This window comes from Crassostrea angulata, chromosome 9 (genome assembly GCF_025612915.1).
Source record: "Crassostrea angulata isolate pt1a10 chromosome 9, ASM2561291v2, whole genome shotgun sequence".
NCBI lineage: Eukaryota > Metazoa > Mollusca > Bivalvia > Ostreida > Ostreidae > Magallana > Magallana angulata.
In genome coordinates this window covers 29796197-29823431 of record NC_069119.1, presented here as the reverse complement: position 1 = coordinate 29823431, position 27235 = coordinate 29796197, and the positions used below count along the sequence as shown (strand labels likewise).

Here is a 27235-nt window from a genome sequence, read left to right as displayed (position 1 = left end):
GTTGCAACGATACATTTGTTAAATATTTATACAGGACTTGTAATTATAAAATAACATCATGAAATATGGCAATGAATGTAATGAACACTAATTTAGTAACATACAAAAGACGCTGAAAATAAATGATCACAATGAATTTGAGTGTCAATTATTGTGATTTGTCCAATAAGACGCTAAATATGTTTTATCTGTGTCACATACAATGCAACAGGATTTCATTTCAAATAAAGGAAAACTACGACGCCTCTTCGATTATGATCAAGTTTATTTACTTTTATAGCCGCATTTTAATGTTAAAAACATTGGACACATTGGAACGTTCTGAAAATTAAAATTTTGGATATCTCACTTTGTTTCCTTGATCCTTGTTTGATAAATTGATCTTCATTGAAATTTCATTCAGTAGAATTGGAAAACAGATCAAATCAAAATAAATTGTACGCAACATATATGCAGTGTAGGAGTAGTTGAACAGCTTTCTTACACTAATGCCTCAAAAATTAGATTAACTGTCACAAGAATAATAGAATATTTTAATATTAGATTGCTAATCCTGTTAAGGATGTTCGTGTTTACCGATTTAAGCAGCTTAAGACTCTTAAAAGTGGGAACAAAGAAACTAAAACTAAAGAAAAAATTTCTTTTAATAACCAAAAGATATACAGTGTACGTAGCTGAGGTATGTTGATTATACCATCTTTGCTAATCGTGACAAACAATCTATCTATCTATCCGTCCGTCCACCCATCCATTCATTCATCCAAAATCAGTGTTATTTAAGCTTGATTTCTTTATTAATTTCAAAAGTATTAACTTCAGACTTAAAAATATAAGCTGTTACTATTTTGTTTGGAGGCTGGTAGAAGGACAGGGGTCGTCTAGAAAGAACAGCAATAATAAACCTTAAATATTACATGATCTTGAAAAACAACCGTGATTTAATCAATAAACTCAACATAAACAGATAAAAATTGTAATAGTAATTAAAAAAATAGTTTGTTAGTAAGTACTCCATCCGAATTTTTTTTCAGACTGGAAGCTACAGACCTGCAGCTAAATACATCAGTGAAATGATGGATATATTCCTGAAATATTAAGGAAACGTACACACATCTAGACGCACCTAGACATATACACCTTCTTAGAAACAAATAGGCATAACCAAAAAAAAAAACCGTAACAAACTACCCCTAGAAAACCTCCAACACATTTTAAAAAAAAATCAGAAACAAAAAACCCTGCCTCTGTTGCCTGGGCTATTTTGATTTTTTTTAGTAATACTTGCAATGGAAATTTACAGTGCAATGACCTGTATTCGCAAATCAACAGATAAGGTTAACATGTGGTGTCAAAATCTTTTCATTTCCTAAAAATACTTTATTTATTAACAGATGTCCCGAAAATTAGTTCATAAAATTTTCCTCATATTGAATAATTATGTACATATATCAGTAAGCACTCTTATCGATTAAATACTTGTGGTAATTTGTCCAAAATTAATGGAAACAAATTCAGCTACGTAAAACAACATTGAATATATGTTCCCTGTTGCATGAAATCAATGTAATAAGTTAATATAAATGATAATAATATGCACGATCATTTCTATTTTCTTTAAGAAAAATGTAAAATGAAAAAGAAAGATCAAACCATCACCCATATAATTGTCTAACACATGTATACACAATTCCATTGTTTATTTTAATACGAATTATAGAAACAAGGAACTATTTTTCTGACCCTTGATTTAGTATATTAGTTAAGGTATTTCCTTCATTTTATATTACATCCAACCATTTGTAAAACGATTTTAACAGGTGTTTGTTCTAATTAGAAATATCACTTCACTTAATGTGATGCATATATAGGCAATGATAAAAAACATTCGTTTTCATTTTTCATCTTCAGATATCCATTTGAATTAGCAAATTCGTCTGTTAATTTTAGATATTAAAAAAAATGAAACATGCATGTAAGTTTATCAATAACCCTTTGTTCTTATCGTTTAATTCATCAATATATTCATAGTAAACATTAAAAAAATGTGGAACAATATAACAACTTTATTACAAAACATTTAATGTCTTCGCCCTTCAGTTTTAAATCATTTTAGGCTTGCATAAACAAGCTTTGTAGGCCAGCACTTGGATAAGTTGAATTTAATTTCTACGCTTTCATTTCCTAGAAATTCACTATGATGTTTCCAAAAGAAAATATGCTATTGGTAAGGTATATATATTTTATGATTTTGTAAACATTGCCTTGATAAGGATTTTTCATCAAATCTGCAGACTCGTCATTAATACGAGGGTTGTTCGGAAATTATTGAGACATTTTCTCTTATTCTTTTGGTAAAAAAGATGAACTCTTGAAATTTTACCAAAACGTTAATCAGGATAGAGTTTATCAATGTGAAAAGTTTCTTGTTAATGGCATGAATAGATCTTTCCTAGTAAGCTGACCAACGTGCCTTCGTCTTGTAACCCGGCGCAACCGCAAACTTTTCGCAACGTCATTTTAACGCTTTTTATTGCTCCCGTGTTTTAAACACCTTACAAACGAACTGAAATAAGAATTATTATTTATTTCTCATCTTTTGTTTTAATTTCAAGATGTCATCATTTACATTTTCTCTCATTCTTGTTTTTTTTAGAGAAAAAATCGAGTTATTTTTACACGAAAGTCTAATTACTGTGAATGTCTCCTGCAGTCATTTTTTTACATATTTTAGAACTGTTGACAACAGTTAGTGTGTCAAAAGTTGTTAATTAATCCCTTTGGCCTAGTTTTAGTTAAACAATAAGTGAAAAAAAATACGATGAACTGAAGTTCTATACCTTGTCTTGTCATCGTATAGTTTTTTTTTACGCAATTGCGTGACTTTAAAAGGTCTTCTTCTGAGATTTCCACCACTTTAATGGTTTTAGTTGCGCCGCCTTGACGTCAAAATTCAATGTAAAGTCGTTGTCAGATTTTTATTGTTTGGTAAATATGTGTGTACCATATCCGTATTTCAACTCGAACATCAGTGAAACTTAATCAACAAGTAGTCGCAAAGAATAGCAAAATGAACATATTTAATTTGATTTCTTTTATTATTAACTGTAATTCTACGGACACTTATAAAGTAGATGTTTAAGTTGTTTAATCTCCGAGTTCATGGCTGCGCCGGGTACCCCGACCACCAACTTGTTTATCTACTGTCGTAAACAAAATATTAAATATTCCTTTAATATTACTTTGTTTTATTATTTGTTGGTCTTTCTTTATTGTCTATGCCAATTTTCACCAAAATTCGTCACTTAAAAAAGAAAATAATCGATTTGTCTCAATAATTTCCGAACAACCCTCGTATATGCCACATGTCAAAACACGCTAAAAGTTTCGGCTAACGTTGGTGGTTTTCTTGTTATTTTTTTTTTCTGTTTAAAGTTGTGTTACATCTGTTGTGCTGTATATGCCATATATTTCTTCGTCTTTTTGATGATTCATAAGGCAATCTTTAAAATAAATGAAAACAGACGTGGTTTAGTTGACGGTGCGCACAAAGCTTTTTTTCATTTGGAACCACTTGTACCCTATCTCCTCCGTCCCTGTTAAGGCATTTCTACGGCAGATGTTTTGGTCTTCTTCTTGGTCTACTCCACTTGCCCGGCGAGTCCTCCTGTATTAAGTAATGAATGTTTTTTTGGCTAAAAAAAAAAATATTAAAATCACATAGTTTCTTGAAGACATAAATCACGCCCTTGACTAGTGATTTATGTTGGACTTTTGTTTTATAGAAATGCTTTTTAATGCGATATGTTATGTAAATGCAACATTTGTTGAGTTATTTTGCCAAAAATAATATATGCTTTAAAATAAGCAATAACAACTGTATCAGTCAGTCAATTTAAAGTAAGTAGATATTAAATGACAGATGATTGAATCGGCATAATTCTATTGATCGGTGTAGTGTAGATATTTAGATCTTTCAGTCAAAGTTCAGTTGACCAAATGAGCTATAATCAGAATGTGATAAATATTTAATCAATAATAAAATTCAACAGCAAGAAATATTATTAAATAAAAAGAAAATTAAATTGTATTAATATGCATGAATAGCCTTATTGTAATAAAAATTAAACTGCTTGATTTCTTACCTGACATTTTTCTAGTAGATGTGTATAAATGTAGATAATAAACAACAAAACAGACGTTACTGCAAGTCCGATGATTGCATATTTGGAAGCATTTAAATTGAAAGATTCTTCCTCTGTTTGATTGTTGACAGTCACACACAAATCTATAGCACCAACAGTAGTTAGATATTAATTAACATTTAGTTTTTCGTTATATAAATTGGCGTTTGTTTGGGTTTCTTTTCAAAAACATCTCCGGTTATATATTAAATTTGATTGACTTATTAATAAATAGATAAAAAATGGAAATTCAAAATCATATCTGATAGAGGCTGTTGCTCCTTTATCATGTATGGTTTATGAAAGGGCTACCTGTGGACTCTTGAGATCCCGTTTTTGGAATAAAATAAATCGATTAACGAATAAAAATAGCTAGTATTTAAAAGATTGGCGACCGCAGTAGATAGTTTTTGCTATCTTCTGTAACGATTGTAACTGAAGAACAATTTGGAACCGTAAAAAATAATATTTATAATTTAGAATTAAATTTATCGTTGAAACTGTTTTTAATTGCAATCTACTGCTGTCATGTTTAAAGTCAAGGCAGCTAGTTGCTGAAATATTTTTATTCAAAAGCAATTGAATATACTAAAGATCAGAACACGCAAACTTTTATCATTTTTAGAAACCGGTGTATATACAGTAAAATGGGTATACACGGGGGGGGGGGGGGGGGGGGGGTATTCGGCTAAGATGCTTAAGGGGCTTGCAGTCTGTTTGTACACTCATGGTGTCATTTAATTCACAGAAAATATTCTTAACAGCGCTTGAAAATGGACTTTGTATTCTAAAATGGTTCCTGATATAAGAGAGAAAGAGAGAGAGAGAGAGAGAGAGAGAGAGAGAGAGAGAGAGAGAGAGAGAGAGAGAATCACAGGATGAATATCTACCATTCAGTTAACTGAAAGGTGGCTAGAATGTGACTGAATGGCATAGCTCTGCCAGAGAGAGAGAGAGGGGACATCAGAGTTAACTAAGCCTCCTCTCATTTTAAGCTTTAAAAAGTGAACAATTTAAAATTAACTGGTCTATGTATGCACATACATGTGTAAATAAAAACACGTGAAACAATCCGGCGGTTGAAAAGTACCAATGTTGGAGCATTCGGTTGTTTTAAACCGCTTCTTCAATCACTGAAATTATGCGTTCAAAATTTAACTCGATGAAATCAAGTTAGGTGTTTTATTTATTTTAATTAAAAGTATATGCTATATGATTAATAAAATTAGATTAACACGTGTGATAAAATTAAAATAAATGAAATCTTTGATTGATTATACATGTAAATCATATTTCATTCGTTTTTAAAAAACATTACTTTGTACGTTTTACGATCGACTCCTATTTCATTTTGGAGGACTACATTTTTGTGTTAAGGGCTTGCGGGGAATTTTCTGATCGCTAAAGTTTAAAAGTAAAGCATATGTCACTCGCTTGTGGTATGTAAAACATTTAGGCCCTTATACACTGTGCATATAGGTATAATATGTAATTATCGATTTTGTTTTCGTATTTTCCTATACTTAATACAACCTGTTAAAGATGCGGTTTAATGAACTAATGATATGCAATCGAATCAATGAAATAAATTTATACCAATATTAGATTCTGCTACTTAGGATTATGTCAACGACAATGGCGCTAATCATTGAAGCAGATCTATATATTTCTCATTAAGTGCGGACATTAGAGCCTAAGAGCCACTCAGGGATTTCTCAGTTCACTCAGTACAAACCTCAAGGTCTCTCAGAGTTTCCTCAGTACCCTCAGTACAAACCTCAAGTCCATTAAGGGTTTCCTCAGGGGTTTTTTATCGTTTCGGTTTTTGTTTTCTTTACTGTAGTATTTAAAAACAATCCAACTCAAAGTATTTTACCTATTAGTAACCAACTCCTTAAATATGAAATACGCACATTCCAATTTTATTGAATACGGTTTATATATATATATATTTATATGATGCAAGTTTTTCGGACTAAAAATGACCAAAACTGCCTTCTAAAAAACAGAGAAAGGAATCTCTTTAATAATAATAATAATAGGAAGAACATTCTTTTATTCCTTTCAAAATCATATGATAAAGATAATTAACTGTTTTTAATCGAGAATAGTAATCAGCTGTGTTAAACTATAAGCAAATACTATATCTAGTTCTTATGCATTTTATATTAAGGCTTTCTTGTTGTATACCTACATAACGAATATGCTTTAAATAGCTATCTTAAGGAGTCCTTTCATGAGTTTTAGCATTAACATTTACAACTGAAACAGTTGATATCTAATTTACAGTCATGACATACATTATACACAAAACTGGCTTTTGTTGATTTAGGATTCAGCGTTTGGACAGAAGTTGTTTTACCTGTGAGGATAAAGGCTTCATTTTTAAAACATGAACGTTTTCTACGTAAATAAAGGAATATGTAATGTTAGATCAAATAAGATCAAATATTATTTGACTAAAGTATAATCCTATTTACTTTCATCTTCAATGTTGACTTTAAAAGTCCGTTCTTTTGTGCCGGTGTCGTAGTCCAAATGACCAGTAGAATGAATATATTCTACAAAGAAAGAAAGGTGTGTGTATATATATATATATATATATATATATATATATATATATATATATATATATATATATATATATATATATATATATATATATATATATATATATATATATATATATATATATATATATATATATAAATAATAAGCACAAACATTGCAATAACTCTCAAATTGACATATACCTGCCCATAGTGAATGATAAAGATATACATAAAGCACAGAGATATTCACCTTTTTGGAGCTCCACCTCCGCCCCGGCCGGGGCTTGAACTCACGACCTCTGGAACCCATTCTCCTAGCAGTGAGCGGCCACCGCGCTAACCACTGGGCCATCTAGGCAAGACAAAAAAAATCTTGCTTTCGATGACGAAGGGAAACTAGCGCGTTGGTCGCTCACTACACGGTCGTTTGAGATACAGGTGGAATGCAGTTAAACGACAATTTTGAGAGGATCGGGACGATACACATTGCATAGATATATACAAATAATAAGCACAAACATTGCAATAACTCTCAAATTGACAAAAAGGTGAATATCTCTGTGCTTCATGTATATCTTTATCATTCACTATGGGCAGGTATATGTCAATTTGAGAGTTATTGCAATGTTTGTGCTTATTATTTGTATATATCTATGCAATGTGTATCGTCCCGATCCTCTCAAAATTGTCGTTTAACTGCATTCCACCTGTATCTCAAACGACCGTGTAGTGAGCGACCAACGCGCTAGTTTCCCTTCGTCATCGAAAGCAAGATTTTTTTTGTCTTGCCTAGATGGCCCAGTGGTTAGCGCGGTGGCCGCTCACTGCTAGGAGAATGGGTTCCAGAGGTCGTGAGTTCAAGCCCCGGCCGGGGCGGAGGTGGAGCTCCAAAAAGGTGAATATCTCTGTGCTTTATGTATATCTTTATCATTCACTATGGGCAGGTATATGTCAATTTGAGAGTTATTGCAATGTTTGTGCTTATTATTTGTATATATCTATGCAATGTGTATCGTCCCGATCCTCTCAAAATTGTCGTTTAACTGCATTCCACCTGTATCTCAAACGACCGTGTAGTGAGCGACCAACGCGCTAGTTTCCCTTCGTCATCGAAAGCAAGATTTTTTTTGTCTTGCCTAGATGCCCCAGTGGTTAGCGCGGTGGCCGCTCACTGCTAGGAGAATGGGTTCCAGAGGTCGTGAGTTCAAGCCCCGGCCGGGGCGGAGGTGGAGCTCCAAAAAGGTGAATATCTCTGTGCTTTATGTATATCTTTATCATTCACTATGGGCAGGTATATGTCAATTTGAGAGTTATTGCAATGTTTGTGCTTATTATTTGTATATATCTATGCAATGTGTATCGTCCCGATCCTCTCAAAATTGTCGTTTAACTGCATTCCACCTGTATCTCAAACGACCGTGTAGTGAGCGACCAACGCGCTAGTTTCCCTTCGTCATCGAAAGCAAGATTTTTTTTGTCTTGCCTAGATGGCCCAGTGGTTAGCGCGGTGGCCGCTCACTGCTAGGAGAATGGGTTCCAGAGGTCGTGAGTTCAAGCCCCGGCCGGGGCGGAGGTGGAGCTCCAAAAAGGTGAATATCTCTGTGCTTTATGTATATCTTTATCATTCACTATGGGCAGGTATATGTCAATTTGAGAGTTATTGCAATGTTTGTGCTTATTATTTGTATATATCTATGCAATGTGTATCGTCCCGATCCTCTCAAAATTGTCGTTTAACTGCATTCCACCTGTATCTCAAACGACCGTGTAGTGAGCGACCAACGCGCTAGTTTCCCTTCGTCATCGAAAGCAAGATTTTTTTTGTCTTGCCTAGATGCCCCAGTGGTTAGCGCGGTGGCCGCTCACTGCTAGGAGAATGGGTTCCAGAGGTCGTGAGTTCAAGCCCCGGCCGGGGCGGAGGTGGAGCTCCAAAAAGGTGAATATCTCTGTGCTTTATATATATATATATATATATATATATATATATATATATATATATATATACATATATATATATATTTATATATATATATATATATATATATATATATATATATATATATATATATATATATATATCGCATCAACTTTTTACACAAAATTATCTGACCAAATAATTTTAAAAGCTGTAACTTAAAGGGGAAACATGAGTGTTGTTTGTTATACTACTGAGATTAAATATTAAAAGATTAATGTTTGTTTTTGCTAGAGAATTTAAATATTTAACAAATAGAAATATATATAGAAACTAGACACGATCTCGTTGCGAGCAACGAGGAGGTCTTCCGTCTGATTTTAGAATTTGAAATATATGTTCGAGCTTGATTTTGCTATTTAACAGCTTAACATGATTTAGAATAGAAAAACAGGGTCTACATTCTAAGGGCTAGATACTATTTTGTTTCAGGGATAAGAGCTTTGTTCAACAAGTGTTTAGAAATACGTCACCGTTCTTGAGATATCTGAGAAAAAGAAAAGCTTTAGGGGCCAGTCCCTTATCTCCTTATTGGAGCCGCTGAACCAAAATTTGAAGGCTGCATTTTGTAAAGTACATCATTTTGAGCATCTTTTCTTCTATACTGCATTTCAAAATATTTTCCTTTTTCAGATATAGGTTGTCATAGTTTATGGACTCTTGACCCCTAAAAAATCCTTATTACATAACACATGAATAAATCATTACATTACTTGGATACATAACTGTAAGATAAACATATTTACTTCTATAGCCTTTCATTAAATTTCCCTCAGTAAAGAGCTACAGATGAAAGATTTTAGAACCCTTAAGTTCCCTAATTTGAGGGGCCAGCCCCTTTTTCTTGATATCAAGTAAAAGGTCATTTAATTCTCAACAGATTTTGTTCAACAGCTGTTGAAAAATTGGTTACCGTTCTTGAGATATATGAGAAAGAACGTTTTAGGAGCTGATCCCTTAACTCCTTATAGAGACTGTTTAGCAAAAATTTGGAAAATTGCATATTATTTAGTACATCACTCTGAGTATCTTTTTTTCTATACTGCATTTCAAAATATTTTTCCTTTCTGAGATATTGGTGATCAAAATTCTGGACGTTTGGCCCCTAAAAAACCTAATTTCGTAATATATGATAAAATCATTACATTGCCTGGATACATAACTGTAAAATAAACATATTTGCTTCTATAACCGTTCACAAAATATCCCTCAGTAAAGGGCTACAGATAAAGGACTTTAGAGCCCTTTGGTCCCCTAATTTTAGGGGCCAGCCCCTTTTTCTTGATATCAAATAAAAGGTCATTTAAATCTCAACACATTTTGTTCAACAACTGTTTAGAAATTCGTTACCGTACTTGAGATATATGGGAAAGAACGTTTTAGGGGCTGATCCCTTAACTCCTTATAGGGGCTGTTTAACGAAATTTTGAAAATTGCATATTATTTAGTACATCATTCTGAGTATCTTTTCTTCTATACTGCTTTTCAAAATATTTTTCTTTTCTGAGATATTGGTGATCAAAATTCTGGACTTTTGGCCCCCAAAAACCCCTAATTACGTAACACATGACAGAATCATTACATTGCTTGGATACATAACTGTAAGATAAACATATTTGCTTCTATAACCGTTCACAAAATATCCCTCAGTAAAGGGCTACAGATAAAAGAATTTAGAGCCCTTTTGTCCCCTAATTTTAGGGGCCAGCCCCTTTTTCTTGATATCAAATAAAAGGTCATTTAAATCTCAACACATTTTGTTCAACAACTGTTTAGAAATTCGTTACCGTTCTTGAGATATATGGGAAAGAACGTTTTAGGGGCTGATCCCTTAACTCCTTATAGGGGCTGTTTAACAAAATTTTGAAAATTGCATATTATTTAGTACATCATTCTGAGTATCTTTTTTTCTATACTGCTTTTCAAAATATTTTTCCTTTCTGAGATATTGGTGATCAAAATTCTGGACTTTTGGCCCCTAAAAAACCCCTAATTACGTAACACATGACAAAATCATTACATTGCTTGGATACATAACTGTAAGATAAACATATTTGCTTCTATAACAGTTCACAAAATATCCCTCAGTAAAGGGCTACAGATGAAAGACTTTAAAGCCCTTTTGTCCCCTAATTTTAGGGGCCAGCCCCTTTTTCTTGATATCAAATGAAAGGTCTTGTAATTATAAACTTTTTTGCTTTACATGTCTGAACAAAATATTTTTTAGAAAAGAGATAAACTAAATAAACCATGAAAAATTACGACGTTTTTTTAGTCTAAATTTTCGGGACCAGGCGAGCTTGAACGCCTTTTGAGCATGACAAATATGAATGCCAAATGGCACATCTACAATCTATTGTCTACAATCCCTGAAAGTTTGAACTCAATATCTTTTACCGTTTAGGAGGAGGTCCCTGGACAAGCCGACCCTCTGAAAATCGCTAAAACGTCACTATCTTAAGAACGGAAATGACGTCATCAAAATAAAAAAATGTATATTAAGTTTAGATCAATATCTATTAGATCTGAAAGTTTCATGAAAATCGGCCAAGCCGCTTTTGAGATATCGCGGGCACAAAATTTGTAAGAAAAAAAAAGAAAAATAATAATAATAGGGAAAAAGAAACCGTACGAAAACAATAAGGTCTTCCGTTGGAAAACGGAAGACCTTAATAAAAAAAAATATATCAAAAAAATTAAATTATTACCTTCCGAGCATTCTACACATCCGTGGACATGATTACATTTTGTTTTATTACAGTCACACACAGACTGACAGTCCTTTCCATAAGTAGGAAAAATACACTTGGTTTCACAGTTATCTCTATAGAAGCCTATTTCACAAGCTTAACAAGAAAGTGAAGAATCATTGAATTTATATATTGAAGTGAGAAAAAAATATGTAAGTAACACAATGTTCAAACTTAGAAACTGTCAATTTGCTTTAAGTTATAGCAGGTACAGGTAAATATTCAATTGAAATGAAATACAACAACTTACGTGTACATTTATTGTGTACAAGATCCCACTTGTACCCATCACAACACGATTCCCCATTTATTCTACAAACAAATAAAATACATAATGGTTAAACTTGGTGTAGTAAAACTTTCAAAATATTTATTTAAAATAAATATAACGTCTTACCCTTTACACAATTTCATATTAACAGTGACAGACGTTTGAATCAGTACTACAAATGCAATGCTAAAAGTCACCATATTTGCAGTATATCTGAAGTTTGATATCTGTACAAGGATAATGTTGATTTTAATAGCTTATGTCAATGACAGCGCTTGGGTTTCACCCTTGGTCCATGTGAATAATTAAGGACATTGATGGATTAGTATGCCTCTACTAGAGATACTTGAAATCAAAACTAAAAACAGCTAACTTGATTGTTATATTAATTTTTTTAGCTAACATTTGGCATTTAAGTTTGATTATCCTTTCCTAATTAGGCAGCCTATTATGAACATAGGTACTTCAAACAATTTCCCTATTATTGAATCGGTATTTATCATTTAAGCATGTATCAATAACACAACTAATCAATTTTTGTCTAGTTTTAAAAAATGAATTGCATTGAGTAGAATGGATTACGAAATTTTCGATGTCTATGCCAAATAGATTATGCATTCACAATGTATACTTCGTTTGGAATATCTATGACATAATTAATGGCGAATGAAATAGACACATGTTAATCATTATTTATAATTTTTACATGTACCCCATCTACACAATTGAAAAGAGGTATCTGCAAATTAACATTTACATGTGCGCTAAATGTTATGCATAAATATACATAATAAACAGACATAAACCCTTTTGCATGATCCCATTACATTGTAACCACCAATATCAAACTCACTTTTTTTTTACAAGAATATCTAAACAAAATGTACTTTTTTTTTGTTTTTTGTTTTTGTTTTTTGTTTTTTTTAAGACAACATTTGTGAATCAGTCATATCAAGATAATAGTTTTTTCGGAATTTACCCAATTTAGCGATTGATAGCAATAATGGAAAATCATGATATCAAGTAACAAATCATCACTCAAGTCTGATGAATTTTAAAAACTGAGGAATAATTGACCATTTTTTTTTTGCTTGATAAAATATTTAAGACAATATTTTGGCAAATACCGATAGCTAATGTTTTTGTCTGACAGCATTTGTCTTTCAATAAGGCAGGCTTTTAACTTTTTTGCCCATCAGTCCTGGATCATTTGATGACTGAAAGTTGGACGTTTCGATAAAATAAACACGTGGTTTGGTCCTTTGCCAATCAAAAAACTCTCTGTTGACTATTAGTTAAATCTTCCTGACTTGATTTTAATCTCTCTCTCTCTCTCTCTCTCTCATTTTTTTTTTGATTCAGGGCTCGATTATCGTACAAGTGTTACATAAAGATACAGTCAGCATGTAAGGTATCAACGAATTAATAACTTTATTTCTTTCATAATCAGTATCCGGGGAAACATTATGATAGGATTATTCACAAAAAAATCAATTGTTATCAAATTGACGACAATAGTCAAGTTATTAATAAATATCAGAATTTCTCAGCAATGACAGCACAATATCAGTAAATATCTGAAACCATCACTAAGGATTGACACTTTTGGTACCTTTTAGAGCCAGTAGTATTATTATTTGTAAAAACTCCCCCCGAAAATCAAGGTTTAGGAATACCCGAAATTTACGGAAATCACCGGAATCCTATTAAAATCTATTAAATGTGAACATTCAAAGTTTTCAAAGTGACATCAAAGGTGGAACCACTCATCAAAAACAACGTCATCTTTATTGATTTCCTTTTCTAAAAATTATGTGTTCTATCATATGTAAGATGTCGTGTCATTGGTGTAATTTTAAGTACTTTTTCTGGATAAATAGTTCATCAAATCTTAGATGAAACGGATAGAATGAACAAAATGTATATAACGGTTTATTTTAAAAATCAAACAACTATAAATTGGTGGATTTCTTATGACCACTGCTTAGGAGAATATCAATAAGTTGTTTACTAATGATATTTTTTCTTCTATTCTAAAATTGAAACATGAAATGATAAATAAGGAACGTTAACCTTAACAACCATGGCACAAACAATATCAAATTTTACAATAAAACAATGAAATACAAAAGAATAGATATGACAAAAAATTGTATTTTGATTTGTAGCATTTGTCTATTATTGGATAAACAATAATTTAAGAATATGTTTACATAAAAGTTAAAAACCTTGGTGAATCATTTAGCACAATCTTAAAAGAAAAAAAATAATTGAACACTCAGGTATCAAACTGCTTGAGTAGGAATTTTACGCTTCTTGAGTTGATATGTATATTTATCTTAATAAAAATGATCAAAACAGCCGCCACTGACAATCCGATAATAACATACATTCCCCAAAGTTATTAAACACACATATGTAGGCCTGCTGAAAGGTGTTTGGGTGTTACTGTTGATACGGCACCTTATGTTTACTTGTACAATAAAAAAAACCTCGCAGTATTTGGACGATAACAGTTCTTTATAATTATACAACAACTAGTATATGTATATCATCTAGCTACATATGTATCAGAAAACAATTAAAAGAAAATGCCTCCCGAAGTAAGTTTAATTTACACAAACATTATGTTGAATAATGGTCAAATTTTATCTTACCATCAAAGCTGTGTCTATTATTATTAAGTTCTGTTGTTTTGACGTTGTAGTTTGAACCGATTGCAAAAGTATATGGTTGTTCTGGAATGATATACAATCAAACACCTTATGTATATGTGAGGTAGCAATTAATGTGTGTTAGCTTTAAGCTTAGGATACTCGAAACAAATTAAAATTACATAAACAGCATCGTATTCATTTCATTGATGAAGATAATGATACTGTTTTAAATAAAAATTACTTTCTAGGAAAGCATACCTTTTGTTAACGGTTTACATCCGCTGACGTAATCACAGTCTTTCACAGAACAGTCACATAGTGACTGACATCCCAATCCAAAAAAAAGAGGTGGACATTTGGCGACACAATCTTGCCATGATATCCTTTTTTACATGCTTAAAAATATTGAAAATAAAAGTATTTATCTACATGTATGATATTTTCTTTTTAAAAACAAACTCGTGAAATAAAGACATCTAAGATATATTAACAGTATATGTAAAAACAAATGTAACACATACGTACACACATTCATTGGTTCTGATCCCGCTCGTAACCGAAACAACACATCGTTCCGTTTGGTCTACAATATATTTATTTAAACATCTATATATTTATTCACTGGTGAAAGTGTTTTCTGAATATATAATAAGGATTTTAATTAAAAGTTAATGTGTTTTAAAATTTCGAGGCAAAATCCTGCTACTACTTACCCTTGACAAATCTGCAAATGTGCAACTTCAAAAATGTCCAGCAAAAGCACTATTAGAAAGTCAATCCTCACTTTATCTTTCATGTTTTCTGATTCTAGGTCTAGAGTTGTTACTGCCGATTTAGCTTAATTTACACTCTAATATTTCATTTCCTTCTATCCAAGTTAATGAGGAACTTAAATATTTTGAAAAATAAAACATATAAGAGGAAATAAAATTCAATTTCAATTAGATACATCCTGCATTATTTGAATTTGGGCGTAAATGCTAAATTGCAGATGCGATAAGGATTACATAAGATTTACACTGCTTTCCATGTTTTATAGAGTTTTCGCTTTCAGAGGTGTTTTAAAGAAGTACGTACATTTTTCTAGCAATTGTAACAGTTTAAGCATGTAAGAAAGAAAAATTGCAGCAGAGAGGTAAAAGAGTATTGAAGGTGTAAGAAAAAGGCGACTGGCTTATATACATGTACGTCAAACATAGAGAAAGCTTTAAGATAGAAAAAATTATGCGAGAGTTTTTTTTCAGCGCGTATTAGCATTTACCTTACCATTTTGATATGACAAAACACTTATAGACCAAATGAATGTTTTCATCATGCAGATATATGTATCCAAACTATCATATTTTTATTTATGAAAAAAAATCTCCATAGTAGGAATTCATGTCTCCAATTATATGGACATTGACCTCAGTACATATGCATTTTTATATTCAGTACGTTATTCTGTATTTAAATAAAGCGCTAATCGATTAGGACAAAGCCCGATCAATTATTTTTTTTCATTCTTTAATCTTTATTGTGATTGGTATACATGTTAAGCTATTTGCTTTAAAGATTGTGTTTCGTTGTAAAAATTTTTCTTTTTTTATGCGAAGCAAATCAAGCCACATGAAAAAAGAAATGTTAGGTTATCTATCCACAAAACATCATTTTGTATTTTAAATATTGTCTGTTACTTTTGTTGCGATTTACAAATAACTTTAAGATACCTCGCCACCTAATATTTTCTTTTCAGTGTATATCTGTAAAAAATATTTAACTTGTAACTGTCTTCTTTTGGCGTAAATTTTTTTTCACACTTAATTTGTTTTATATCTTCCTCATATTTTTTAATTAAAATTGCTTGTCTGACAGAAATATATTTACAAGTTGATATATCTTTCCAGTGTTTTCTTGTGCGGGGGTAGATCAAGAGATGATTGTGTTTTGATTCAGGTTTAGATACTCTCAACACCAATCATTGGCCTCCAACGAATATTGATAGGGCCCAATTATCTGGTACTAATTTGTAAATACCGTATCAAAACAAACAATAATGCTTTTGTAAATGATAATAATATTGAAGTGTGTAAATGTTTATTTCACATTTTGCTACATTTTTGCACACGGATGTAAATATATATCATGCAAATTATTATTGACACTACTGAAAGTCCGATTATAATAACTTCAGAATAAGCACTTGACGTTTCTGTTTTCTTTGTAACACAATCCGATGAGCTGTTATTCATAGCATTGTCTAGCATGGCATGTGAAGTATCTGTAAAATGCAATTAAAAAGGGGTTGACGTAAAGGTTGATTAAATTTAAAAACAGAAGTAAAATTTCAATCAACTGATAATGTGTTTCCAAGAGTTATTAAATCAAAATGATTTTGATATGTTTTGTTGAACATGTTGGTATTGTTATAAATAAACAACCGTGCAATTGTTGATTTCATGTTATACATTGAAAGGGCTCTGATTACCGTATCCCTGATCAACATAATATTAAACTTTGTACATGCCTTATTGTATGCCGCATAGGTAATTGTATCTATCAATTATCAAATACAAGATTACATGCAATACTGCTATATGTACTTCTGTACATTCACTTTTAACCCAATCTGATAGATGCTGATTCTGCATTCTGATACTCACATCATCATTAATTCGATTCCAACATTCTTTTGTAAATATTAGTTTTGGAATGAAATTAAACACATCAGTGTTCCTTGTTTCTGGGGCAAAAGGTGATATGTAAAAATTGTGAATATATTTTTGAGAATGCTTACAGAATAAAATTTTAATCGGCAGCGATAACAAATTCCATTTCGAGTACCTTTAATGTAAACTCGCACATGTGAGTATGGTGCAAAGGAGGGATGATAAATGCATAAAATGATAAAAAATTAAAATAAATATAGTTTTGCTTTTATATCTAGGCATATATCTAGTTCTAAACTTTTTTTTTATAATAGACTGAACGTATTATTTCATAGAAACATTCATTAAAACTAAAACAAATTAGGGAAATTAATTACATTCACTGTTTTTCTTTTTCCAATCAAATACTGTGTACCTATTTTTTTTTCATTATATTACAGTGTAAATTACAATCAAATCAGATTCAAAGACATTCATTATAAATAGTTCTATAAGAAATGTATTTACTAACCCTTTCGGTTGTATATGTCCAGTTTTCCAAAAGCAACATAAAATCAGTCATACATTCTAAAAAGAAAAAAAGATGAACAGTCATATACAAGATATGGTTCCCTCCCTTATCTTAACAAACACCTGAAAAGGATGAAAATTTATTTTCGCTTAATGTATGGTTAATTCACGTTTTTTGAAAACCGAAATTCTCCATTGTTGCCGTTTATTGTAATAGCAGTAACAATGTAGGTAAAAGTGAAATAGTGTAGATAACCGGTAGCATGATCACAGTTTAGGCTATTAAATGTACAGGCACATAAAGACCAAATTACTCTCCATACGCCAGGGACGTCACATAAGATCGCTTGTCACAGGGTAAGTGTATAATTGTAAGGTTTACAAAGTTTTGAATGAAAGAATCATTACAATACATATTTTTTTTCACATTTAAGTATCGGGTAAAAAAAAAACGACTTACGTATACATTTATTAAGTATTATCCAACTGAAAAAGCCTAGAAAGATGTTTTGAAAGCACTTTACTTACCCATTACAGACATACATAGAAACTGCCGCACAATTTTGAAGCATCATTTTTTTTGCAATACGAAAGAGCACATAATCCGTTTTCTACGAATGCTCACAAGGAAAACTCGTTTGAATTGTGTAATATACTTGACTTTAGTTAATTACAGCGTTTAATATCCCTATTTTTTTTCTTAAACGTATAGGGTTAATTAAACTAATTGGATTTTCTAAAACTGATGAAATGAGGAAATTTATACAACAATAAATTAGTGTCATGTATTGTAATGCTTGATCAATTCATTCACATATGTTGAGGCTGTTTATAGACGTCCTTATCGTACCAGTACCAGTAGACAACTTCCCTGTAAAACATAAAACATCACTGATATTTTTACTCCCAAATTTCCTCTCTTCTTCTGACCACGTCATCAAACTTTTTATTTATTTACATGGTATATTTAATTTTTCGTTTAATCGTTATTTAATATTATTTTAATCATGGAATACTGTATACATGGTAATGTTCGCCCCGTGTAATTTTCGCCTATCTACTCTTGCAAACAGTGTTGGCCCGTCTTGAATTCGCCCAGACATAGATGTGTTTTAAGAGAGATAGTTTGAGAAATGGTAATTCGCCGAGCCTTAAATTCGCCAGTTGAAAACGAGGGCGAAAGGGACGAAAATAAAAAGGAGGCGAACATTTCCCTGTTTACAGCATAAATTTTCTGTTTTAGATACAAGTACAAGTGGATCTGATTTTTCTTAAAATGACTATGAGCATTAAAATGTTTGTATTGTTGAATTTGCTTTTAATGTCTTAATGCAGGACGATATCTGCAAGGTATTGTCATTAATATATGTGAGCTGCTGTTAAATAATGAGTATGATTAAGATATATCAAAATGCCTGCCAACAAATTTTGACACTCCAACATGAAAAATACATGGAGCAACTTCACGAACGTATGTGCCTGAATACCTCTATACAAATGGGAGTCATTGAGACCGATGTCCTGATCTTAAAGAGATGTCAAACTTTAGCGTGACATGTAATTATATGTTCCGTTCTAAATGTTACGAATACAAATATAACGGATAATCTTATGTTATCAAAAGATTTTGTTCAGTACGTCATTAATTTTCAGACTATTCTATTTATTGCTAGTGTTTTAGTGTATGTAACAAATTTACATGTAATAATTACAGTTCTGCTACTGTATGTACATGTATTCAAATGAATTATCCTATTTCCTATACTATATACACTTCCTAATTTTATTTCTGATTTAGATAAAAATTTGTACTGGATTTAAAATATGCCTAATATTCTATTAATTTATTAAATAGTTTAAAACATCTTTCAGCATATTTGCTAGTCCAGTTTGTTGTGTTCATATTATAGTGCTGTATGTATTGTTGAATGAATCACATCCCGAATTAAATTGATAATGTATGCATAGAGAAATATCAAAAATTAATTATGAAATTCTCTTAAAAAATTGAAACGGTCATATATAAAACAATCTCCTAACGATCAGCATAATAAATAAAGAAATTGACTAAGATTTATAGTGATAAAAAAGTTAAGAAACTGTTCGATAAACGTAATCATGATTGAATCTTTTGGTTGATCGATGGAGTTAGATATCCAGGACTTTCAATTAACATCAATTCTTTGTAAAGACCAAAATATTACTATAAGGTCATGGCACACATCATCTCAGATTTACATAAAACTTTCTCAGGTGATTGATACTCATAAGTTATGACATTATCCATCATCAAAATAATGCCAATTACTTTGGTTGCCGTGGTAACCAATTTCATTCACTTAGGGCCCAAATACACAGTTTTTTTAGTTGGAAAATAAGGTAAACTCAAAGTCACAAGACCTTTTTCTTTTTTTTTTCCTTATTAATTTTCCAGATATTTCACACATAATATACATAATACAAATATATATGTACATGAAGCAAGAGAAAAACATCTCAATGTCATTGTTCATTTTAAAGCTGGCCAAACTTCCTAAACTTTGATATTTCAATTTTCACCCTGTATTTTTGAAAGTGTCTTAAAAATTGCAGCCAAAAAATAAAATAAAATAAATAAATCAATTGAAAATTTAAAAACATCATATTTATATAAAATATTATTTTTTTAATAAAAATCAGAGCGGGTATCTTTTTCGTTTTTGTTTATTTTACTTCCAAAATTTGTTAATTTGACACCTTCTCACCCCTTAACAATATTTATAAAATATTTTTTAAACAATAAGTTGATCATAAAACTCCTTTGAAATACTTTTTTCCGCTTAAAGGCCGAACATTTTACAAATGCCCCCTTTTTTTACCTCCACAAACTTCAAAAAGATGCCGCTTGTCAATCAAGTTTGAAACAATAGCATCCAGTTTGATTGACGTGATCGTCCGAGTGTGATCTTACCAGGTCCGCAGATTTCTGTTTACTAGCAATTAACAACGTTATCTTTGATATCTTCCGTTTCGTATTAACAGGGCGATTGAAAATTGAATTTTTAACATTACCAGTATTAACATTGCATGTTTATGGAAAATAATTATTCAGTAATTGAAAATACGCAATTTATATTTCAATCATGTTGAATGCATATGATCTTATAAATTCTACAAAGATGCATGAGCAGCTCCAAAGCACATACACTCTTATGAGCTACTGATAAAAGCTGTATTTACTGGTAATACACTCAACTGGTACTTGTTGCACTAAAACGTCACTCCATGGAAAACGAATTCCATTAATTATCACTGCGTAATGGCTGCCTTTGCATTCCACATTCCAACTGATTGTATGGTTTTCTTATACGATTATTATAATTACCTTCCTAAACAATGTCAAGGGCTAAGAACAATGTACGGACTTATATTTTTAAAGCAGAATTAATTTTCTGATTTTTTTTCAATTATACTTTACACACGTGTGCTTAAAGAAAATTCGGACGACGCAAAAATCGCTTCGTATGGTCAGAAGAACAATAAAATATTAAAACTAAGACCAATTCTTACTTATTATTTATTTCCTGTGTATTAATTTTCTTCCTGTGTATAGTGAATAGCACCGTTCACGACCACAGGTAGACTGCAAGCCCCGGAGGCTTTCACACCTCTAGAAATTAAGCCCCGCCCTCACCTGAAATTTACCACCCGGTAAAAATGTTCGGCCTTTAAGTAAATAAGAAACTGATTAAACATTTCAAAAAATATTTTAAATTCAATGAATCAGGATAATTTAATCTGGCTTTAGAAGAATTGTTTCTATATATTTTTTGCAAAGGGCAGATAGTTCCAAGCAAGAAAACCCTATCAAATGAGTCTTAACAAATAATATTTGCATGAAATTCGTTTTTTAAATATTTTCCATTAATGGAATAGGTTAGCTGCTTGAATAGATAAAAGCATTTATGATTTTTACCACTTTCAGAAGGCTTAAATTGATTTTTTTTGTATGATAAAGGGCAGATAACTCCAAATATCAGCACAAGGGGAAAATGATATATCTTTTCAATGCAACTCCAGAAATAAAAATCAACACTTACTTAAAAACTAATAAATAAGTTTTCAAATAAAATATATTCCAAATCATAAAAATAAAATAAAAATTAAAAAACAGTGACAATTAATTAATATTGAATTGCTCAATATTTTAGCGAGTTCAGTTTTTTCATTATGTGTTCATCTAGCATTGTATGTCTGACTGTCTTACTGGTCTGGGTATTCACCGGACTGTTCTGATCATTTTCCGCAACACTCTGCAATGCTCAAAAAATAAAATATTACATGTACGGGTCATGAGATAAAATCATTTTCATGGATGTATTTCGCATAAAATACCACAACAGACATGTTCAAATGTGACTGAATGTTCTTTTTAGAATAGGAAGCACAATCCTGATGTGTTTATGTTTACAATCGTATAAATTTTAAGTAAAAAAGAGGAAATGGCTTTTAATTAATAACTCTTACTCAAGTTATATTGATTACTGTTATTTTCACTTTGAATATTAGTCTATAGCTGTATGCACTAATTACATTGTAACAGCTGCAACTGAATTAGATATAGCATAACAGGGCTCAACATTAACTGAAATATTAACCTGTTCTTAGGGGAAGTTGGTTACTTGTGTAAATGCTATCATAAATTGCAATTTGCCATTGAAAAGTATGAAGTATTATGAATGGCATTTAAAATAAATGACAGAAATTGATAAGAGTATGGTAGGTCTCCACATTATTTACTGTCACGAAATTTTCATCTCAAATTATCTTTAATGTTGTTGTTATCAAATATAGTGTATATATCAGTACTAGGTCAGTATTTAAAAAATACATTCTTAGTATTTAAGATAATTTATTAAGGTTAAAAACATATCTTACTATTGTTCATAATATCACTCAAGAGAATAATATTCTACTCAATCTGCTGGTGTGTTCTAGTGATATGACACTGGCAAATAGATTTAGTACATTTATTTCAGTAACTAAGCTTCTATATAGTTTGGATATAAGTTTTCAAACTTCACTGAAGTTTCATATTTCTTTTTTATGCTTAAAGTTTGATCTGTTCCATTACAGTGAAAAAAAATGTTTAATTTTTCATGATATTTTATCTATTATCATATCATAATTGTTGAGTTCGATAAAAATGAATTGTAAACCAGAAAAAAATCTTTGTGTAGATTGACTTCTCCAAATACAAAATAAGCTGAACACAGCAACTGGACAAATGTTACTGTTGATCCCTGCATGATAGATATTATACGATCAGCTGATTTGAATATCTACATGTGACATCACTTTATATTAATTTTGTTTAAAATCATGAACTCACATTTTCTGTTCTCTGTCTTTCTTTTGACATACTCAAAACCCAAAACAACTTAGGTATGAAATATAACATTATGCAAAAGAAGGATACTAATCAAAAAGGTGAAAAACATTTTTTGGAGGGGGGGGGGGTTCTATTACTTTTCGTAACAATATAGAGATAACCTAAAATAAATTATCAATTAAAAAAATAAAAACCACTGAAATCACATTGCGAAAAACATGAAGGACCTGGGTGATATTGTTAATAATCGGAGAGGGTGTTTTGGAGATAATTTTGTTTGCCAGGGGAACCTGATGCCTGATTTTTAAAATTGACTAGTATGTACATTTAGACCTGAGGTGTATTCATTGAGAAAATCATCAAGCGATGGAAGCTGAAACAGGCTATAAGATTGGTTGACAATTATTTGATGTGGATGTGAATATACATATCTTGGTCAATTGGAATAAGGACTGCTATGGACTGCATATTCCAGAAATTTTCGGTCAATTTAATTAAACCACCTCACTGATACCAGATCTGACTTTCACATAAAATGCATGGCAATGATGGATTTCTGTAATCGCTGTGGGTACGAAAAAGTATATCAGAACTATGCTCATCATGGGTTGACACTCTGGAAGATTACACACTGCGATTCTTTCCATCTGGGACCACACCATCGGTCGGAGGGGGGGGGGTGTTTAATTATATTGCATTCCTATATAAGTGTTGCAGGTCGGTAGCTCATTAGCTTCCTTGGTTGAGTGCTGGATTCGTATGTCAGATTACCGAAACTTAAATAGAGGAAATCTCTGTCCGTTTCATTTAATCAAGATTGTTTTAATTGTACAAGACAGTCACGTGTTTACAAAAGGTTTGAATACAGCACAGATCGGTAATCAAGCTGAATCCCAATAGAGCATGGTTCATTTCATATTCACCAATTCATTAGAGACTTACTTTAAATACGCTAAGACTTAAATCACATGCTTTCTCCATCCAATTTGATCTTTGTTTTTCCAAGTCTGCTTTTGCCATGTTGTTGTGACGTCTGTTTTATACTTCAATACAGAAGAGTCAACTAAGGGAAGTTACTTTAAGTTGGATTTTGTGGAAAAGCGATAACTTCAAATAGTTGTATGTGAAAGCCAGTGAATATACCCAAGCCAATTGTGATTGTATTTATTAGACCAAGGTCTTATCTTATTAAAAACAAAATTATTCAAGCTTTCAATTGCCTGCATAAAATCAAAAAGATATCATTTAATGTGCCTGTTTTCCACTATTTTATAAACTAAATTTATGAAACACAAACCGATGGTATTGTTATCTGTACATTTCACTGAAATCAATTTATGTGTACAAGTACATTGATTACTTGCTTACAAAATTAAACCAATGTCACGATCAAATATTCATGCATTTAGGGAGCATACAAGTGATTAATATAATGGTACTCGATATGTCATCTGACCAGAAGCAAAATGTTTCAATGTCGTTGCTATGGAAACTGAGTATAACCTGTCAAAAATATACCCATAGGGAGTCTTCATATGGAACACTCTTTTAAGTCAGAGAGACAAAATTCAATACCATGAGTGTGCGTGTCCACGTATTTTTGATCGTTACAGAGAATTGATGTTAAGTATTTATAACAACAAATACCTAACAATCAACAAGAGAAACTGCTGGAAACTAAAATAAATGTTGCAGATGTAATACATCATATGTTAGTCTAAGACATTTATGGTCATAGTATTTAGTGAGTCTATCATTCAATTACATCTTTCGAAAAACTTCTGACAAAGCCCTAAATACTTTCACCTTTCAGCTTACTGCATCCACAAAGACATCTTTTAAAAATTTTCGGTATGGTTATTTTTGGCTTGTTGGTATAAAATTGTGTTAATGGAAAAGACAAATTTTCTAAATCAGAAATAAACAAAATATATTGTTGAGACTATAACAAATCGGCAAATTTCATTCAAATGTTTAGTTATTAGGAACATATTTAATTTCAGTTTAAAAATACATTTCATGTTGTGGAGAATAATAAATTATTTCGCCGTAATACATAATGTATTATACCGCAGAAACACATCAGATGATTGTGTAAAGCATTGATGTTTTAGTATGAGAATGTTTCGAATTGAAAAATAATTAAAATATACAATATGTACATGTATGTGTTCAACGATTCTATACCAGAAGTATATTATTCAAAACAGATGTGATAGAAGGTTTTAAACCTTCTCCAGCTACATGCAATCCATAAAAGATTTGTTTCTTGTGCTGAAGGGGAGTTTAAAAAATTACTAGACTATTGTTTTATTCATTATCTGTACTATTATGTAAAGTAGAACTATAGGCATAGCTGTAAGTTCTCATGATATATTTCAGATAAACTATTGGCAATGAATTTAAATAAAAAGTATCTCTAACCTTTTTTTATTAGTTTTTAAAATATTGATTATATGAAAAATCTTGATATAAATTACAAATTAAATGATGGTTGACTTAAGCAGAGTGGTAATAACCTTCATAAGTGCTGTTGTTCTCTAAGGTCATCTGTTCTTTTGTGACAGTCCTGAAGTTCACATGAGTTATAGATTGAATTTGATTTTCTACAACAAAATCCCTACATTTGTATTCATTAACATCATATTGTATTTAACACTTTTTAAAATCATATATAATGTTCTATTTTATTCAATTAGTAGAAATCAAGAAATAACAAATGGGAAAAAAATAAGAACGCGGGGAATTAGTTGTGTTTCTACTGAACTCAGTTTGATTTAATACAAATGTATATATCCCTGTTTCTTGTATCATAACAAATATACATATAAAATGGGGATTTATGAAGTATTAATGATGTTTCTTACCGGAAAATCGCACACAACCGTTCGCATGATGACAGTACACGTGTATAACATCACAATCACAAAGAGACTGACAGGCGTCTCCATATGTAGGATATGTACACTTGGTGACACAGTTTATTCCAGTAAATCCACGTTCACATGCTTAAAGTATTATTTAAAAAGTTTATTGAATATGTAAAATTGGGAAATTATCCTATGAAATTCACTTTGTCAATAATACAACAGATTTTCCTTTCTCTTCATGAATCTTAGCAGAATGTTTTAGTGAATTAGATAGATAAATTTCTCTTTACCATTGAGTATAAGATATAAATTGAAACTTACGTATACATGTATTTTTCGCAATGTCCTTATATCCTTGGCAACAGCTATATGTTCCATCTATGCTACAAAGTTTTTAAGAATACATCTGTTAGCAATTAAAAAAAAAACAAAATTCTGAAACAATAATAAAAGAAAATGATTTTTACCTACTTGCCACATAAATTCATTGACCCAACTTTAATGATTTGAAACAGTATTACATGAACCGTGTAGATGGTCATTATATTCATCACTGATTCTGACTCTGTTTTCAATTTGATTTTTGTGAAAGGAAACCGTTTTACAAACTTTCACATTGATAAGTGATGTTTGATATTCACGTTCTGTATCCCTGTTCCTTGTTTATAATATTGACTTGTTTTAATGTAGATACATGAATTCAAAACTTAATGATGATACTTAATCAGACAAATAATTTCATACATGTACTGAAATATAAATCAATAGAGCTAACTCAGAACACTCTTCAGAATATGCTCATGTCATTTGATATAGTGAGAAGTTCAGGATTACAATATGGCCATATTAATGGATTTTCTATGTTATAGACATATTGCCATCTGCACCGAAAGAGTAAACTTTGTGGTTTAAACCTATCTCGTCGAGTTCAAAAATCTGTGTTCCGTTTGTAAATTAAACATAACAAAATACTTGCCCTTCAACTATGTGTTGAATGTGACAAGTAAGTATCACCAAAATCAATAAATATTTACTGAACGCCACACTTAAAATCGGAACATCAAATGAATATATGGAAAAAATGTTGAATACAAACCTTAAAAAATAAAAAAAAAGCTGTTATCATGATAGGCATCAATGTCAATATAAACAATAATTAATTGAAAAACAGCTTTTTCAATTTTCTATTTAAGTTCAGTGCTCATGTTAAAAGCATCGAATCTGAAAAAAAAAAATTGAAAAACTTGTTATTCTCTTACTGAGAAATCAGATGGATTGAAGAACGGGCAAAAGCTATGTAGAACTCCTCCAAGAACTAAAACAAGGATGAACATTGTAACATATGATCATACATGTAGCAGCATACTGGAGTGACTTATTTCAACTAGAGACGATTTCCGAACTAACATTGCAGTAAGAAAAATTGTTTTTTCTTTTAATTTGCAAGTTG

General features: G+C 31.2%; 1 long non-coding RNA gene across 1 annotated transcript; it reads right to left on the bottom strand.

The window, feature by feature from the left end:
• Positions 1-16460: 16460 nt before the first annotated feature.
• Positions 16461-18233, bottom strand: LOC128162888 (uncharacterized). Its single transcript, XR_008240725.1, has 3 exons — positions 18073-18233; positions 17546-17601; positions 16461-16646 (listed from the first exon to the last, which is right to left on the bottom strand). It is a non-coding gene; the product is annotated as an uncharacterized LOC128162888 (long non-coding RNA).
• Between the last annotated feature and the right edge of the window lie 9002 nt (positions 18234-27235).